The 18,155-nt window shown below is 45.0% G+C and overlaps 1 protein-coding gene across 3 annotated transcripts in view; it reads right to left on the bottom strand.

Moving 5' to 3' along the window:
• The window catches only part of SYT2 (synaptotagmin 2), a 151,881-nt gene extending 134,075 nt beyond the window's left edge, over positions 1–17,806 (bottom strand). For all 3 annotated transcript variants that reach the window (XM_083508577.1, XM_083508580.1, XM_083508579.1), the window contains exon 1: positions 17,590–17,806. The gene's annotated coding sequence lies outside the window, so the exon portion shown is untranslated. The remainder of the gene's footprint in view (positions 1–17,589) is intronic.
• Positions 17,807–18,155: the final 349 nt, after the last annotated feature.

Genomic DNA, 18,155 nt, shown 5'->3' with positions numbered 1-18,155 from the left:
CATGTCCTGGAAAAAGAGGACATAAGGCAACCCTGTTTATGTTCCATCTTCCATGCAACAGCCCTTTAGATATTAGAAAAAGGCTATCATATCTCTTCTAAGCCTCCTCCTATCCAGCTACACATACCCAACTATCACAGCTAAGTTTTGATGCACACCTGGGGAGCCCAAATCAAAACTACCTGGGAAGAGGGAGGGGAGAGAGAAAATGTGCTTGGTTGCAGTGTGAATGACTGATTCTTAAAATTCATTACACTTATACTGTAACCAGCTAACGCCCACATTAGCTAACCTATGTGGGCTTAAGGTTTGGACCAAATGTTATCTGAGCCAGGCTAATGAAAGAAGACTTTCATCAGTCCCCCGCTTGCCATTCCTCCAAGCGCAATTCCTGAATGATGTGTGTAATGTGCACATTACCCAAGCAACGGGTTTTCCTATTAACATTTATGTGGCATTGTGTATGAGGCATTCCTCAGCACTTTTATTTTCAGAGCGAGGGAAGACATAGAGCAGCATGTCTGATCCAGTCCAGTGAATTTACCGGGCACAGTTTTAATTAGAGGCAGTTCAGTTGCTAATTTCCCTGGGACTACGCATCGCTGAGTCATAGCTCCCTGCGCACACACACACACACACACACACACACACACACACCTTCCTTTCCCTCTCTCCACCAATGCAAAGGGGAGCTTTCCGCTGACTGAATGACAAACTGCACCGCAGAAGGGAGTGAAGAAAGTGAGGAGCTGCAGAGTTGGCAGCTGCAGCCACTGGCCTCCGCTCCATCCTCTCAGCCCTGTGGGGAGCCGGCTGCTGTGAAAGGTCATCGCTCTGACTTGGCAATCAGTTTGGTTCCAGCAACAGGGGCTGAAAGCAGCTGTCTGGACTCTTGCTGTCTGAGAACCAGAAAGCTCAGATCCAAAACTTGACCACCATCTAGCTGAGGTCTATTTTTATTTTGCTACCAGTCTAGTAATAATATTAGTGACAGTGGTGCCCTCAGGGCAAAAGTCCAGGGACCCACTCTACAGAAGGTATAGAAGGAGCCCCCCCCCCATGCAATATGGCTGGCTTACCACACTGTGAAGTAAGCTGCACCCCCATCTAAAGAAGGGATGGGCTGCAGGTGGATTGTGCTACTTGGCTAGGAGGGATCCTTTTAGATATGTCTAAACAGGGGTTGCTTTAGACCAGGCATGTTCAACCAGTAGATCGTGATCTACCAGAAGATCCCCGGCTGATCCTGGTAGATCCTTGGATCCTTATCTATCGTGGGCTTAAATAAAGTGTTCAAAAAGTTAACTTAAAAAAAAAAAGCTCAAAAACTCTGTGGAATCCTCCCCCCCAAAAGGTCAACAACTCTGGGCAACCCACCCACCTTTCTCCTCCCCCCAATGACAATGGGTAGATCACTGCCAGTTTTTTTATACTGGGAGTAGATCGCAGTCTCTTGGGAGTTGGATGTGCCTGCTTTAGACATCTTTGAGTTTCTCACCCACTTGCTAGCTTTCTCCTGGTGATTTGCCCATGTGTAAGCTGGAGATGTATGGAAGTGAGAGCTGGACCATACTGATCACCGAAGAATTGATGCTTTTGAATTATGGTGCTGGAGGAGACTCTTGAGAGTCCCATGGACTGCAAGAAGATCAAACCTCTCCATTCTGAAGGAAATCAGCCCTGAGTGCTCACTGGAAGGACAGATCCTGAAGCTGAGGCTCCAATACTTCGGCCACCTCATGAGAAGAGAAGACTCCCTGGAAAAGACTCTGGTGTTAGGAAAGATGGAGGGCACAAGGAGAAGGGGACAGCAGAGGACGAGATGGTTGGACAGTGTCCTCGAAGCTGCCAGCATGAGTTTGACCAAACTGCGGGAGGCAGTGGAAGACAGGAGTGCCTGGCGTGCTCTGGTCCATGGAGTCACGAAGAGTCGGACACGACTAAATGACTAAACAACAAAGCTGGAGAGGCCCATAAATGCTTGCTCAACTTCCACACAGGCTCATTCATATCATATAGAAGGCATGGGCACTAAGTACAAATACAGTGGTACCCCGCTAGACGAATGCCCCGCTAAACGAAAAACGCGCAAGACGAAATGGCTTTCCGACATTTTTCTGCTTCGCAAGACGTTTTTTTCTATGGGGCTTACTCGCAAAACGAATTTTTTTCCGTGGTCTCCCTTTTTTTTTTTTTTTGCCTTTTCTGAAAGGCGCTAAGCTCCTTATCTCTAAATTGCCGCTTATCCGTTAATCCCCTAAGCGCTAAAAGCCGCTAAAAGCCCTAAAAGCCGCTTATCAGCTGTTTTACCGCTTATCAGCTGATCGGCTGATAGCGGAGCTCCGCAAGACGAAAATCCCTGCAAGACGAAGGCTCCCGCAGAACGGATTATTTTCGTCTTGCGGGGCACCACTGTATGTATTTTTAGGTTTGAATCCAGAGGCAACCTCCACCCACACCAAAGATCCTTTGCTTGCAGGCTGTGGCAGACAGCACTTCCTAAGCGCAGAAGGTGCTTTCCCTTACCATTGCCAGCAATGGAAGGTTGCTCACTGCACACCTAAGAAATGTCGCCACTCCTATCACATAGGAACAGCCACATGCGCCATCTAACTCTGCAGCCTGTCTCCATTGTATGCTGTGTAAGAAATCTGTAATAGCACAAAATGCTAGTAGAATACACTAGCCAGGTTACCTGCAGCATTTACATTGGAAATGCTTGTTCATTTATTATATCTATATTATGACCTTGGTCCAAGGAGCTTAGGGTGGCAAATGTAGTTCTCTCCCTCCAACATACAGAGAGACACACACTTTTATCCGGAAGTAGCTTCAGCCTCCCACAAGGTTCCTTTAGGATTTCACTGGGGCAAGATGGATCTGGACTAGGAGAAAGTAGCTTCCACACTTGCACCAATTACAGTATGAACTGAACCTAAGTTCACCTTTTTGTCTTATCCTTCAAAAACAAAAAAAAACAAATAACCACATAGCTAATGTAGAAGGTAATTCAATCATTTTTAGTTCAGATGACACTCCCTAGAAATGTGGGGCTGTTTAATGTCAATTATCTGATGGATGCACATTAATTTGATTCTACAAACAGATGCTGGTCTTAAAGATGGGCAATACTGGTAGCCAATTGGCATCTGTCCCAAAAAGAAACTAGACTTCCAGCTCTGCTGCCTTTTTCAACTTAAAAATATATTTCCTATGCTAGGTGAAGACTTTCCTCTTCTTCCAGAGATTTGCCTGTTATCCTCTTGGCTGTTCTGGGTTGTTTTTTTGATGATCGTGATTATATACATACTGTTGGGGCTAGTTGGGATTTTGCCATTTTTAGACTGACTGTATTATCATCTTCAATGAATGCTGCTGTTTCAGTCTTTTGCATGCCTTGTATTGAGTGGATTTTTGTGCTGTGATTTTTTAGCACCAGGCATCAAACAAATTGAAATCATGATAAGGATTTTGTATTTGTAAAAACACTAAAGCATTAATATATACAAACAGTCTTAACCCAGACTTTCAGAATATATGAGGCAGGAGTAGCCACCACAGTACTCTATGTTTTGGGATGCAATTCCCATCACCCTAGGCCATGGTGACTAGGACTGATCAGAGCTGTAGTCCACAACACCTGTTGCCTACTCCTGATATAGGACAGTGGCTAACATTAGCTGTACCCAGAACACACCCACAGAAAAACCGAAAGCTATCACCCTGGACAACAATGAAGGGGGTCTCCAACACCACATCCTGTCATGGTCTCATCCCGTTGCCGAGCAAGCAAGGGCTACGAGTCTCTGAGGAACACTTGCCTGAGAGTAGAATCCACATACGGCATGAGACAGTCCAGAGGTCAGGGAATCCAGATAATCGCAGAGCCAAGGGGCCAGATGGAAAGCAGGAAGCAGCAAAGTAGGGCCAGGAACCACAGGTGTTGTTTCCAGTATCTATCTGCTGCTGAGAGCTCAGTTTAAGAAGGCTGAAGCCAGCTGGTTCTCATCAGTGCCTTCTCTTCCTTACCTTGAAGGCTGATCAGCTGCAGGTGGAGTTATTCTGCCTTCTCCCCCTTCAGGCTGCTGTTCAGCAGGTGAAGCTGACTCCTGGCCCATGACATGTCTAAGTCACCAACTCAGCTGCATAGGTTGTAGTGCAGCAGGATGAAAGATATGCTAACAATATCTCCATTCTCTCTCTGTGACCCAACGTGACAAGCATTCCCTCGAACCCATACAGTGTGGGGCATTGTGGATGACAGTGATACAATGCCCTGTCCCTCTGACTTGCAGTGGTGCTGCATCAAGTACCTGGATGGGCACAGCTGGGTTAGCATATCGCCACCCAGGCCATGCACTCTGCCTCAGTTATACATGCCAGGTTAGTCCCTTCATCCATGATCAAATCACGGATGACTGAGGCTTTATTCCGTACTGAACATGAGCTTCTGCTTCTTATCAAAGGTTCCTGGACAATGGGAAACTCTCATTTCAGAACAGATGCAATCTTGGAACTTAGCAAAGCATTTATTTGCTTTTCTATGATTACCCACTGTATGCACTACACCAGGTGACATTCAGGGAAAGTTTTCAATGCTATCTCAGTGCCTCTGAAATGCTTTTATTCCTGCCTTCTGCACAACCCAAGATTTTGCTCTTGCAATCAATTTGTGGTAGAAACACATTCCATAAAATGGGACTCAGAAGTGGCAGTTGTTTCTTCCTCTCTCTTTTACATTGCTTTTTAAACTGTTCTGTGTCTTTGCTATCTTGTCTTCAAATTAAGATGTGTGAAGATCAATTCACTGATGCTTGTGAGACCCCTGCATGTTGTGGCACTGAGAAGCACACCATGAATCAAGTCATATTCTCTCCCTCCCTGCTCCAGCATCATGGTGCTGTCACAAAACTGCATCTTAGACAAACAAAAAAAGGCAAAACTGCAAGAAAATGCTTGTTTAAACACTTAGGTGTTTTTGCTCACCATCACACTTGCATTGTTGGTTTAAGAACCCAGCAGAAGAGCACCCTCAGAGCCACATACATTTATAATCCACTTTCCCTGAAAAGAAGGTAGTATACATGGTTCCCCCCCCCTCATTTTATCCCGGCAACAACCCTGAGAGATGGGTTAGGCTGAGAAATAATGATTAGTCCAAATTACCAAATGAGATTCACATCTTAAAAGAAGTTTGGAACTCAAGTTCAAATACTCTAGCCTAGGGGTGGGGAACCTGAGATCCAAGGGCTGGGTATGACCCTTCATGCTCTCGATCAGGTCCTTGTGGTTCTCTCTATTCCTCACCTCCTTCCTAGCCACCCCCACTCTCCCCAGGATGAGGGATAGAGTGGTACATGTGCAGAAACTAGCCTACTGTACAAAGGTTGACAGTCCACCCATTGCTCCACTCACTTTTCCCTCTGACAAACTTCTGGCATGTGGAAAGCTGTCCAGAGGGGAATTTGGACCTCAGACTGAAAAAGCTTTCCCACCCTGCACTGAACTGCTACACTGCACCAGAACTGGCCACAAGCCAACACAGATCCAGTGGCCTCAGGTGTGTTTAATTCTGCACTGGATTTTGGCCAGTAATTTGGATAGGGTCACTTTTGTAGCTTCATGGATATAGAGGACTGAATGTTTTAACTGAATATTGGGCTGCCATCTCTTAGTGGGTAGTTAAAAATCAAGCAGATCTTTTGCCAATTTTGTATTTATTTTGATAGCTAAATTTACCCCAACAAAGCAAGCTAGCAATACAATCAGTTTCAAAACAGAATATGGAGGGGGGAGGGGGAGAAACCTTCTCTATCTGCTGGGGAGCTTCATACTGAACATTTCTTCCATAGAGACATACGACTTGAGCTCCCTCTAATCCTTGTAGCTTAGCTCACCGCTCTGTCAATTCCACAGGGTCTCATTCCTTGACTGCATCATGCTGTCGCTTTCTAAACATCCCCAAACTATTGTTGCAAGGAGTTGTCATCTTTGAACTGCTCCCCTGTACCTCCCAACTAAGACAATGGGAGCAGACAGATTCAAATTTGTGCCAGTGTAGCACTAAACAGCACAAACGAACAGGGAGGATTCAGTCTGGCATGGCGTGTACTGCAGCATCCATTGCAGCAAAAGGCTTATTATGGCTGAGTAATGTCAGGCAGTACGTTCCAAGAGTGATTTAAATACAAAGAACATGTAATTTACTCTCTCCAGGCCACCCCTCATAGAAAGGGCCACATCCTTCTTTGATTTGCTCATGCAGGTGGATTTTCAACAATTCACATAAAACAGAAGGGCAGGATCGAACCCTAAGTTTTTTGCTGTAGGCAGGGCCAGGGCTGGATCAGAGAGGGGAAAGATATGCCTACATAATTAGGCCACACAAGAGCAGATGAGGAACTGTAGGGAGGAGAGCAGAGAACTGCAAGTGTAAAATTGCAAGTGTAAAATTGTCGGTGGCTCTTGACACATTCCCTTCATTTGATCTTCCTTTCGGCTCTTAGTTTGAAAGTTGTTCACATAAGCATTGCAGTAAGCTGACTGAAGCACATCATGGTACATTTCCCTCTTGGAGTGGGGAGAATTAAGGCCAAGTCTTCAAGCCACTCAGGCAAGACCAGGGAAATTGCTTTGGGAACAAGCCCGGACTAAGTCTTTTGCTCACTGCAGCCTTAACATGTTGCGGTGAAAATTGGCTTAGAACATAAGAGCGTCCTGCTGAATCAGGCCAGCAGCAAATCTAGTCCAGCATCCTGTTCTCACAGTGGCTGATTGGATGCCTATGGGAAGTCCACAAGCCAAACCAGAGCTCAGCAGCACTCTCCATACTTGTGGCTTCCAGCAACTGGTATTCCGAAGCATACAGCCTCCGACTGTGAAGGCACAGCATAAGCATCACGGTTAGATACCCACACAGGGCTATCAGGTGGTGTTGGAGGTGGGACTCTTCTCTATTCCCCACCATGCAGGCAGGAGTTGATCAGCCTGGAATCGTCCAGAGGTTGTTAGGACTACAACTCCCATAGTAAGAAGTCTGAGAGATGGTCAACCTAAACAGTGACCTGTATCTTTGGCTCCACCCACCCAAACTCCTTCATAAGCAGCTTGTTTGCTGGTATAGGTGTGTATTTTGTGTTTAATTTCCTTTACGGATCATGTCTGTAAGAGAAGCTTCAGTTTCTCTCTACCCTCTTAGTCACATGCGACTAACTCTGGCCACTTCCAGGCAATGGGTGGTAGTCAGCTAAGTTTCACTCTCCTATTGAGTGTTTAGGCTCCATCTATACTATACATTTAAAGCACTGTTATAACTACTTTAAATAGCTCCCCTCAAAGAAGTCTGGGAGCTGTCATTTGTTAAGAGTGCTGAGAAATGTTAGGTGACTCCTATTGCCCTTGCAGAGCAACGGTTACCAGAGTGGCTGAACAATTAAAAACAGCAGCAACAGCAATAAGAAGGAGAAGAAGAAGAAGAAGAAGAAGAAGAAGAAGAAGAAGAAGAAGGAGGAGGAGGAGGAGGAGGAGGAGGAGGAGGAGGAGGAGGAGGAGGAGGAGGATTTATTTTTGTACCTTGCCCATCTCACTGGGTTGCCCCAGCCACTCTGGGCAGCTTCCATCAGGGTATACAAAAACACAACAACAACAAAACATCACACATCCCTCTTCCCAGGGAACTCTGGGAATTATAGCTCTGAGAGGGGAATAGGGGTATCGTAACAACTCTCAGCACCCTTAGCAAACTACAGTTCCCAGAATTATTTGGGGAAGTTATGACTGTTTAAATGTATAGTGTAGACAGGGTCTTAGTCAGGGTCATTAATTTCAGTAGGTCTACTCTGTGTAAGACTTTGTTGATTACTACTCAACCTGTTCCTTCTTGAGTTGTTTGTGGGAAGGTTATCCAGCAATCAGTTGCTAACTGAGAACTCATCCTGATTTATTTGCACGGAGGTTGTGTGATGTTCTATCAAGCACACTTCCCCATGCATTTTGCCATCATCTTCCTTAAGTCTTTTTTTGGGGGGGGGAGCATATATGTTGTCCAAATCCATTTTAATTTGGCAACCTGAACTTGTTGTATGCAATGAAATCCTCCTGCAAAAAAGCAACAGTCTGGAATAGACCTCAGGTTTGAGTATCCTGTTAGCACTTTTCATGAATTTTGCAATTTCCATCCGACTGCCCTGTGGTTTCTGTGGTGCTGTATCTTTCCTGTCTAATTAATTGCTCAACACATACCTCAGCATTTCCATCCTTTGAAAGAATGGATGAGCTCTCAGAGTAAAATCTGTTTCTCTGTTATGCTAGCAGTATCCAATGAAGTTTGGGCCATTCTAAAACGAGATTGGGTTTGGGCATCTATTCTCTCTCTCAGACTGCTCCTATCTACTAAGGGCAGGAGCTGGGAAATTTAAGAAACCATGGAAAAGCCTTCCTGGATCATTGCTTTGTGACTAACATGTACCTGAGTGCAATGGTGGTCAATCATCTACCTCCCAACACAAAACTCCAGAACTCTTGGCAATCACTTGAAAACAAAAATTATTGGAAACATGGAGGTTTTGGAGAGCCTGCTGAGAATAACACTGGATATTTTTTTGGTGAAACTGTCCTGTTGGCACAAAGACTTTCACCTATAGAATGGAATTTCCTCTCTCCCTCCTCTCTCCTGTGCTCCCATACACCACCTATCTGTTCTGGAGGTTTGGGGAAACCCTCAGAAGCGATTGGGGGAGGGAGAGAGGAAGACCTGCTGTGAAAACAGAAATCCTTGTACTAATCATAGAACCATAGAGTTGGAAGGGACCCTGTAGATCATCTAGTCCAACCCCCTGCAATGACGGAATATGCTAGGATGACTTTGTTGGATACAACCCTATTGGAGGAGACCATGCTGAAAGGGATCTTTAAAATGTTTATATGCCATGCTATTTCTTATTTCCTTCACAGGAAATGGAGTTTACTTTAAAGCTGCTATGCTGTGCCTTGATTCTCCCCTCCATCTACACACATTAACTGCTCACACTAACTGCTATGGGTTGCAAATTCAGAAGGGATTCACAGGAATCATGCAGGGACTGACCCCCATATCTAGTCCAATATAATAAAGGGAACCTTTTTGTAAGCTCGGGAATGAAAATGTCTCCGTTAGCTAGAGAGGGTTCCCGCAGCTAATCCTATGTCGTTTATGTTCTTGGCCTGGGTAAGGCAGAAAACACTGTTTTCTCCCATTTCTGAGACAATGGTTCCTCTCTAATCAAGTCCGCCCCCCCCCCCATTTCTAAAAATGAGCTGAGTTCATTTCTTGTGAACCCTAGAGCTCCAAGGCATTATGGGAATAGAAGCTATGGACAAGAAACTTATAAAAAGGCACTCCTATAACAATCATATGCAATCATGTATATAGTACATGGAAAATAAAGCTATACCTGTCTATTTTTTGCTCTCTGGAAGATGGGGAGTCTTTACTGGCTGCGTTGGGTTTGCAATGCTGAGTCATGATAGAATGAACAGAGGATTTGCCAAGTTGTCTGGCAGTTCAGAAACATTGGATTTAGGCCAGCTGGCCCTTAATATGCAAAGTCACTTGTTGGTAGGCTGAAGGGAAGGCTACTTCAGCTCCCAGAAGTTGCAGGAAACAAACTCTTATAAAGTGGATGCTGAAATACAGGTACACTGGTGATCCTTGCTATGGGCAGTCTAGATTATCTGCTGAGATTGAATTAATGAATTGGTAATTGTGCCAGCTTTAGTTTATCCGATAGTTGAGGACGTTTGATGTTATCAAAATCCCATTATAAATGAAAGAAGCCATGAAGAGAAATTAGCCACTGCAACTCAGACATGGCACTTAGTCACAGTGATAACTCAGTGATGAGGACTAATAAGCAAATGGCATTTGGAGAGCAAGTCTCATGCAAGGGCTGAGAGTGTGAGCTGTCTGAGCTGCAAGTTCCTGGTTTCAAGCTCACCTCAGTCATGAATTCACTAAAGGATCTTTGCCAAAGCACAGTCAAGGAGGATGTTTCCAAAACAGGTGTATGGCATAAACTATCCATAAGAGAATGAGTAGAAAGGTTTATTAGTGATCATAAAGCAAGTGTTATTCTGACCCTCCACCCCACCATTGACAATGAGCGCATTCTCATACTGGCCTGTCTGAAAACGCTGCTGTAAGAATTGCTGAGGTAATATATGCCACACACTTTAAGCACTCAAAATGTATGTATTTATATTGGGTTGTATCCAATGTACTGCTAAGTAACATGTTCCTTCAGTGTTTCTGTTTGCAATGGAATTCCCCCTCTCTCTTCCCCCCACAAGCCTCCTAAACCTGTTATAGGCATTTTCCCCAACACTCTGGAAGCAGATTGGGGGAGGGCACACAGGTACACACAGGAAAAGGAAAGGAAAGAATTTCTGTTGCACAAGTGGAAAACCTTGCACTGGCAGAATGCATCGTTTGGACATCACTCATGACCATTTTCCCTACGGTTTAGGGGGAGAGAGAAATGTTTTCCAGAATAGTTTAATAAAACCCAATAGTAAGGCAGTCCCTGACTTTAGGCTTACCATCAGATAAAATAATAATTTTAAACTGCACCAAGTAAATGTTAAGCAATAGGATTACTTTGAGAAGCACAATATGTAGAATAGCCTTCATCAACCTCGCGCCCTCCAGATATTTTGAACTACAGGCAGCTCCCATCAGCCCAAGCCAATGAAACATTCACTATGTGACCAAACCACCCATTCAAGTTCTTCCTCTGTTCAGGTAAATTCCTTTTGTTTATTTCGTACTAATATTTGGCTACTTTTCTCCATCTGTCTGTTGTTTCTAAAACCATCTCTTGTTTCCAGCACTGATTGTTTGGGGAGGGAAAGTGCTTGAATTTCCAGTTTCTTCTTCCATGGCTAGTACTGGGAACCACAGTTACAAGGGAATTTTACAATGCGGTGCATCCAGCACACATGAACCAACATTATGAGCCACAAGACAAAGAACTCGCAGGAAAAGTCTCCCCCCCCCCTTCTCCCAAGAGTTCTCAAGAGAAAGCTTATAATTTCTGAGCCGGTTCTGAATCAAGCTGATGGGAGTTCATCCATCACTAGTACTAGTAATTATGTTCATGATATATTGTGGTAATCTTGTAAAGGGAGGATGCAAAGCAAGAGGATGAACGTGCTCTGCTTGGCTGACACTGGAGGATTCTGGTGAAGCTCCTTTGGAGTATCACAGCCACAACACACAACTGTGGGATTGTGAGACTGCTAGACACCTCCAGATTCTCCACTTTAGCTTCTCCCTACTTAAATGTTGATACAGGCAACCTGGAAGCTTTTTTTTCCTGGGCGACACCACAGGTGCTTAGAGCACTGTTCAAGATCAAAGGAAGGTAAAATACCTACAAGAGAAGAATGGCTGATAAAGATGATGGACTATGCCAAAATGGCAAAAAAATAACCAGGAAGATCAGAGATCAAGAGGACATTAAATTTTATAAAGAATGGGGGGGGATTTATAAGTTACTTCAAAGAACACTGTAAACAATTAAAACATTGGCAGGATTTAAAAAAAACTTGCAATGTAACGAGAACTATGGTGAGAACTGAGTTTTAAGAAAACATGAAGAACATTATATGATGCAGTTGGGAAAGAATAACTATGGAAACTGTGGAGGGATGGAGGGAATCCCAGGGATTCAGAGAATCTTATATGTATAGGAATATGACTTATTTGTGACATTAATTGTTAAACTTAGTTCAAGATGGTCTGTCCATGAGTGAGTATTAGACAAAAGGATTTCGAGGAAGACCATTTGCATTCACTATCGGTTAGAAGATGAAGGCAGCAGGAGCTTCCCTTTCTAGCTGTCCCATGTTTTTTTGTTTTTCTTTTTTACTGTGTGACCTTGGGAAAGTGACACTCTATACCTTAGTCATTTCCAACTGTAAAAACAAGTGCTTGAGAACGTGGAGATAAAATGCATGGCATACAGTCATTGCAAAACCCTACTAGTTCTTATTGCAGTACGAAGACTGCAGAGATCTCAGCAAATGATGTAAACTGGTGAGACATGATGCAGCAGATGGCAGCTGACCCCCTGCCATACACACCGTTTCTGGTGCGGCAGGGAGAGGGGAATCTGCAGCAAGAAAGGAAGAAACAACATCCTGTCTATCCACCCAAAGAGATCATTTGCTTTGGGAACAAAATACCGGTAGGTGCATATGTCTAATAAAACACTGTTTAACAGGCTCCAGGAGACCCACACATATTGTTGTTGCTGGCATCCATCTGTCTCTAACCTTTGGAATATACTCAGACCACCATGGGGAAATAGTGTGGCTCTTAGGAAGTTTTTGCAAGCCGGCACAGCTATGTAGCCATGAGTGATGCTGTTAGGAAGTGTTGGGCAGTGGTGGCAGGATTTGTGGAATGTAGGAGGAATTCCTACATTCCAGAATTCTAGGTCTCCCAAGATGAATGCAGGTACCTGGATCATACAGGTGCCAACTGTGCAAAAGCAGGAGGCACTCAGTCATCATACAAAGCTATGTGCTGAACCTTACTAATAGGACAAAATGCCCTTGCATCAAAACACCATGCAGAAGAAAGCCATCAGCTACATACAGGCTAAGGTTTGTAGCAGCAAGTATATCAGAACATAAGAATCACAATCAATGGTTCAGCCAGGATTCAATCAACATACAGAGCAAAAGGCAGGTTAAAGGAAACTATATAATACACAGAATCAAAAACCATTCTAATTATTAAGTATTAAAAGTCTAGTATTGATAAGAGTAAGGAGTGCTCTGCTGGTTCAGACAAAGGAATCGATTTGTGAAGCATCCTTTACATCAAAAGGGGCCAGCTAAATATCTCCAGGAAATTCACAAGGATAGTGCAAAGGCAACAGCCCTCCATGGTTGTGTGACCACAGCTTCTGGTATTGGGAGATACACTGCCCAGATCATTATTAGAAGTTTATAATGAGCTGCTATATTGTAGTTCAGATTCTTCCACTTCCATGAATGGTTGTTGTTGTTGTCTTTGAATACTTGAAAGCTCATCTCCATATTGTTCACTACATGACCTTAAATAGTTGGGTCTTGCTGCTTGGTAAAAGCCATTGAGTCCCATTCACACTTCAGAAACATGCCAGAATGTTGTCACATGTGTCAAAGTCCTTCTTCCCATTTTCTCTGAAAGGGATGAGTGAGTTAATGACTTTGAGTTGACAAATGCCTGAGAGTGAGCCAAAGAAAACAAACTGTGCTTCTCCTGCAGCACTAAGACCTGACCTCTATGTGTTTTAATTTGTTGGAAGCCACCCAGAGTAACTGGGGTAACCCAGCATAAAAATAAATCACCACCACCACCATCATCATGGCCATAATCCAAAAGTTCACTCCATTCAGTTATGGCCAAGGTGCATGGTATTGCAAAGAGAGGCCTCCAACAGAACCATCTCTTCCTCCCCAGTCTGCTTATTCCAGTTCTTGCCTGGGGCCTGCTCACTGAATAGAAGTTGCTCAGGGTCGTCTGCCTTAGCCTGGAGTATTAGCATATGCTGATCCTTTTTTCCTGCTGCTAATTGCCTGGCCACGCAGACATATTTCAAGAACATGCAGTTGTGGTCTGCAGACAATGAATGCTTTTCCTCATTGCATGCAGACATTCCTCACCCCCTACCCCGTGGCATGACACTATTATGTATGCCAAGCAGCCAGGTTTCCCCATACTCCCTTCTCTTGACCATTGGAGTCAGCCTGCTGAAGCCTGAACAAGTTGGGAGAAGGGGTCAGCAGATATCAAAAGGAAATGCCTTTTTAGACAGCTTTGGGGAAATGACCATTGACTCCCACGCTTCATTTCCCCCATTTGCTCTTGCAATATAGCAGTAGCTGTATTTCAAAAGGCTCTGGGATTCTAAAGTGAGTCACTCACACTGCCAGGTGATCTATGTCTGCTACCAACAGGATGGTGATAAAGACATTGTAAACGCTGATTTACTCAGCCAGCTGAACACTGATGGCGAATAGATCCAGGCTGCAGAGGAAGCTTGGAGCACCTTCTGGCCTCCATGCTTGATACACTGCTGTGGAAGAAATACCAGGGTGGAAATGACTAATACAAAACACTGGAGGAAAGTAGTTCAGAATAGCCACAGAGATAGATGTCATTGGATTTCATCTTTAGAGTTAATTTCTTTGCCCTGTTCAAAAATGAAGAGTTTCCAGAATGCCACAGTGCAGGCAACCACTTACAACAGCACAGCATCCTCAAGAACCACATTGGACGGAATGGCTTTTACATATAACATGAACGTACTTTCAACTTGGATGTTTACCATGATCCCCAGCATTACAAGCAAGTTATAACTGAGCGGGGGTACCTGCAGTAGAAAGGGGTGGTGTATAAATCAGGATGACTCAGTCTTATTGATGTCTATGCTGACTCTCCCATGCCAGCTAAGCTTCAGAGAACATTGTGGCTTGAAAGGACTTTCACACAATAGTTGTCCATTTTACTGATTTTTCATCTGAACGTTATGCCATAGGATCTTCTATAGGGGCAGTTAAACTACAGCATCCATTGATGCTCCCCTGACAGTTACATTCTCATTAAATGCTTTTGCATTCAGTGATCTCCAACAGTGGGATCCTCCAATGACTTCCATTCTCAAATCCTCATCAAATATCACATAACACACCCATAAACACATACCCCTTAGCATCCGGCCTTTCCATGTCCATTAAAAACCTGTAATCACAACAGGACATGAAAAATCCTGGATATCCTGGCACACACTAGCTTGCATTACAGTCACCCATGTACATTTACTGAGATCAACAAAAATATAGAAAAGCACACGAAAAGATCCCTAATGCAAGGAAAGACATACTCCTCATCCCGTGTCTGAACTACATACAGCATACACATTCATGCCTCTAGGTCAGCATTGAGTATTAGGGCATTCACATTCCTATGTCACCACCCCACCCATGCAATATCAATAGCTGCAGAGCTTACACTCTAAAAAAGTGCTTCACACATGACAGTTTGTTGATCCGTGTTCTCACTGCAAAATCAAAGCACACTTCAGTCATGATAGATTTATTCCATCACCACCCACACAGAGAGATGCTCTCTATCTAGGGGGAAATCTCATGTATGATGAAGCAGTCCAGAGGGAACAATCTACAGAGGCAATGGATGGATGCAGCAGCTGCACCAAAGCCTTTTGGGTACCTCTCCACAAAGTCTTTTCTTTCCTGTTTTATGTAAAATTGCAGTGGGATTATCTGGTGCTAGGAAAACCCGATCGTTTTACAAGGAGCCCCCCCAGCATTATAGCATCCAAAAAGGGCACACAGAACTATTGCCGACCCATTATAGCTAGCAGTATGATGTATAGCAGTGGAAGGAGACTCACACTGAACCAATGGCAGCATCAGAAAAGTTAACCCAGGAGCACTGCAAGAATCTAATGCTGCTCAGACCTGCACTCATAAGAGTGCAAAGTAGCCTTGACGAGGTATAACGAGGCCATCTAGGTCTGGAGTAAATGACAGCCAACTGGTTCAGGCTGTGCGTGTGTTCCAAAAGGAGACTGCAGCAAGAAGGGCGAGTAAGGCCTTATCAGAAACAGACGGAGCTAATGACTCAGGAGCTGGAAAATCGTTATCTCCCATCTCATCTTGTAAGCACTCCAGAGCTATAATAGACTGGGAGCTTGGAAAGTGACTTGCCCTGTGCCAGCCAGCCAAGAATCAGCAGACTCATCCCCAGAGCTCTCATCCTGCAGTAGCCCTCAGAGAGTCAGCCAACAGTTCCATTTCCTCCCCCCCAAAAAACCCCCCCAGAATATATAAACTGTCTGAAATCCCCAAGCTCCCCCTATCCCTTATTCACAGAGCTCATTGCACTAAAATATAGAGGCAGTTCACACTTACTGAGTTTCTCATATGCACAGGCAAACGGCTGGGTGGAGAAAGGTTTGTGTCAACTGGGCAGTGCATGCAGTGCGCTGGCAGCTCTCTCCATGATTGCTCATGACCTCTCCTCAGCAATTGCACTCATGGAGTTAGGTGTGGGCTCACCATAGATACCACCCACTTCATGCTAACATCTCTGCACATGGCTGTGTACCTGTGCACACAATCACATATTACTAACAGCAAGTTCCACCCATGTAGAAAGGCCACTTTAATTTGCATGCCCCAGAATGCCACACACAGCGGTTCCTTCTTTTCCTTGCAGGTTCTCTCTTTCCCTTTCAATTCCTCTTTCTCACACCTGACCCTATTGGTCAGTGTTTAGACATTGATGCATCTGCCTTTTGGTGCAGTGGATTGTTCTGTTCCCAGTTTGTTTTTCCCTTTTGGGAACCATCTTACCCTGCTGAGCAGGAGCAGAGAGAGCTGAGTCAGCACCTCTTCTAAGCAATGTCAGGGAGAGTGATTCCCTGCCTCAACCATTGCGGACAGGCACAGATTTGAAATACAAAGGCTCCATATCCCAATAGACTGACTTCTTGCAATCAAACACAATGCAATGAATCTAACCCACTCTAAAGGTGAGTTCTTGTTACACTTTAAACCTCATATTCATTAGATCTGACACCTGATTTTTGAATTCTGAAACCCTTCCATTCCTGCATCAGGAAAGTTAGCGATGCACTCTCTCCAGGGAACCCAGCTCTGTATTCAGCACATTGCACCAGTATCTGAGTGCCCTAGTGGGATCTACATATGACGTGCTGCAGATCAGGTGCATATAAACCTATTGTGCACATACCATCCAATTGGCAGTATTTTTAGATTGCAGCATGTCCTGAAACAGAACATGTTGTACAGTATATCTGTACATGTGTGTGCATATGCTAATTGCTCCACTTTGGTGTCTCTGCTTGCGTGACCCTCTTCCTCTGCATCTGTCTGGACTATAACCTTGAAGGCGAGGTGGGAGCATGCACACCAGGTAATGGTATCTTGAGACTCTTCCCTGGGATCATTAGAAACAAACACGGATGGGGTCTTTTTTGTTGTTGCTGTTTGCTTAGATGCTTATATTCTAAGGAACAGCCCGCTTTCTTCCTTTCTTTTTTGCTCCAATCAGAAGTAAACCACCGGCCACTTTTATCATGGATCTCCATAGTACTGTACCCTGAAAGGAAAGATGCCTTGCGCCAAACCGCCGCAAAAACCACGGGGAGCTGTCCGTTCAGCACTCCTGGCCAAACAAGATCTGGTTGACCGTCCGGTCAGCACCACGGCCAGCGAATTCTCTGCTCAACTGCAGAAAGCTGACGAGGAGATCCCCACTAGCTTCTCTAAATAACTCCACTTGCTGCAGTAAACTTAAAAGCGAGGGGAGGCGTTTTGTTGCGTTAATCTTGTTTCCTCTCCCCACCCTTGCGCTCGCCAAACCTTTTTGTCCCAGAGCCCCGCTACTACTTAGGGGACGATCAATCACCAGAAGAGGCGGAAGGAAAGGGGAAGGTCTGGTTTCTGATGCACCCCGAAGTACATCCTCGGACACAGATGCAAGCAAAGAACAAGAAGGAAAGTGAAACTTACTCGCTCGCCGGTGCGGAGACACACAGATACACACCAGCGTCCGCACACGCACACACAGAGTCCAAGGCGGGCAGAAGACTTCGAGCCGGCAGGTCAGTCCCTCAAAATGCTGCAGTTGCTTTTCCCACCCGCCCCTCCAGGGCTCCCGTACGTCGCCGTATTCTGCGGAGCTCCAACCTCATTGGCGGAGAGGCGGCTCAATAGAATAAAGATCCTGCATTAATTGAGAAGGGGCTCTCTCTCTCCTCCGCCTCCGCCTCTGTGGTGCAGTTCATTCTCCAACCCCGGAGGGTGGTTTTAGCCCCTCCCCTCTATCCCAACTCCTTTCCAAGCGCCCGCAGTGAGACTTGCTGAGCTTTGCAGTCTGAAGCAGGCGAGGAGGAGACCGGTACGCCTGCTTGATCAATGGGGGAGGCGCGGGGGGAGCCTGCTAAGTCAGCTGCGGTGGCAGCGAGTTGGGGGGCATGGATGGAGGGGAAAGGGTGTGTGTGTGTGTGTGTGTGTGTGAGAGAGAGAGAGAGAGAGAGAGAGAGAGAGAGAGAGAGAGAGGTGCTTCATAGCAGGAA

Source organism: Podarcis liolepis (assembly GCF_965112155.1).
Source record: "Podarcis liolepis genome assembly, chromosome: 6".
Taxonomy (NCBI): domain Eukaryota; kingdom Metazoa; phylum Chordata; class Lepidosauria; order Squamata; family Lacertidae; genus Podarcis; species Podarcis liolepis.
This window is presented reverse-complemented; position numbering and strand designations above follow the sequence as displayed.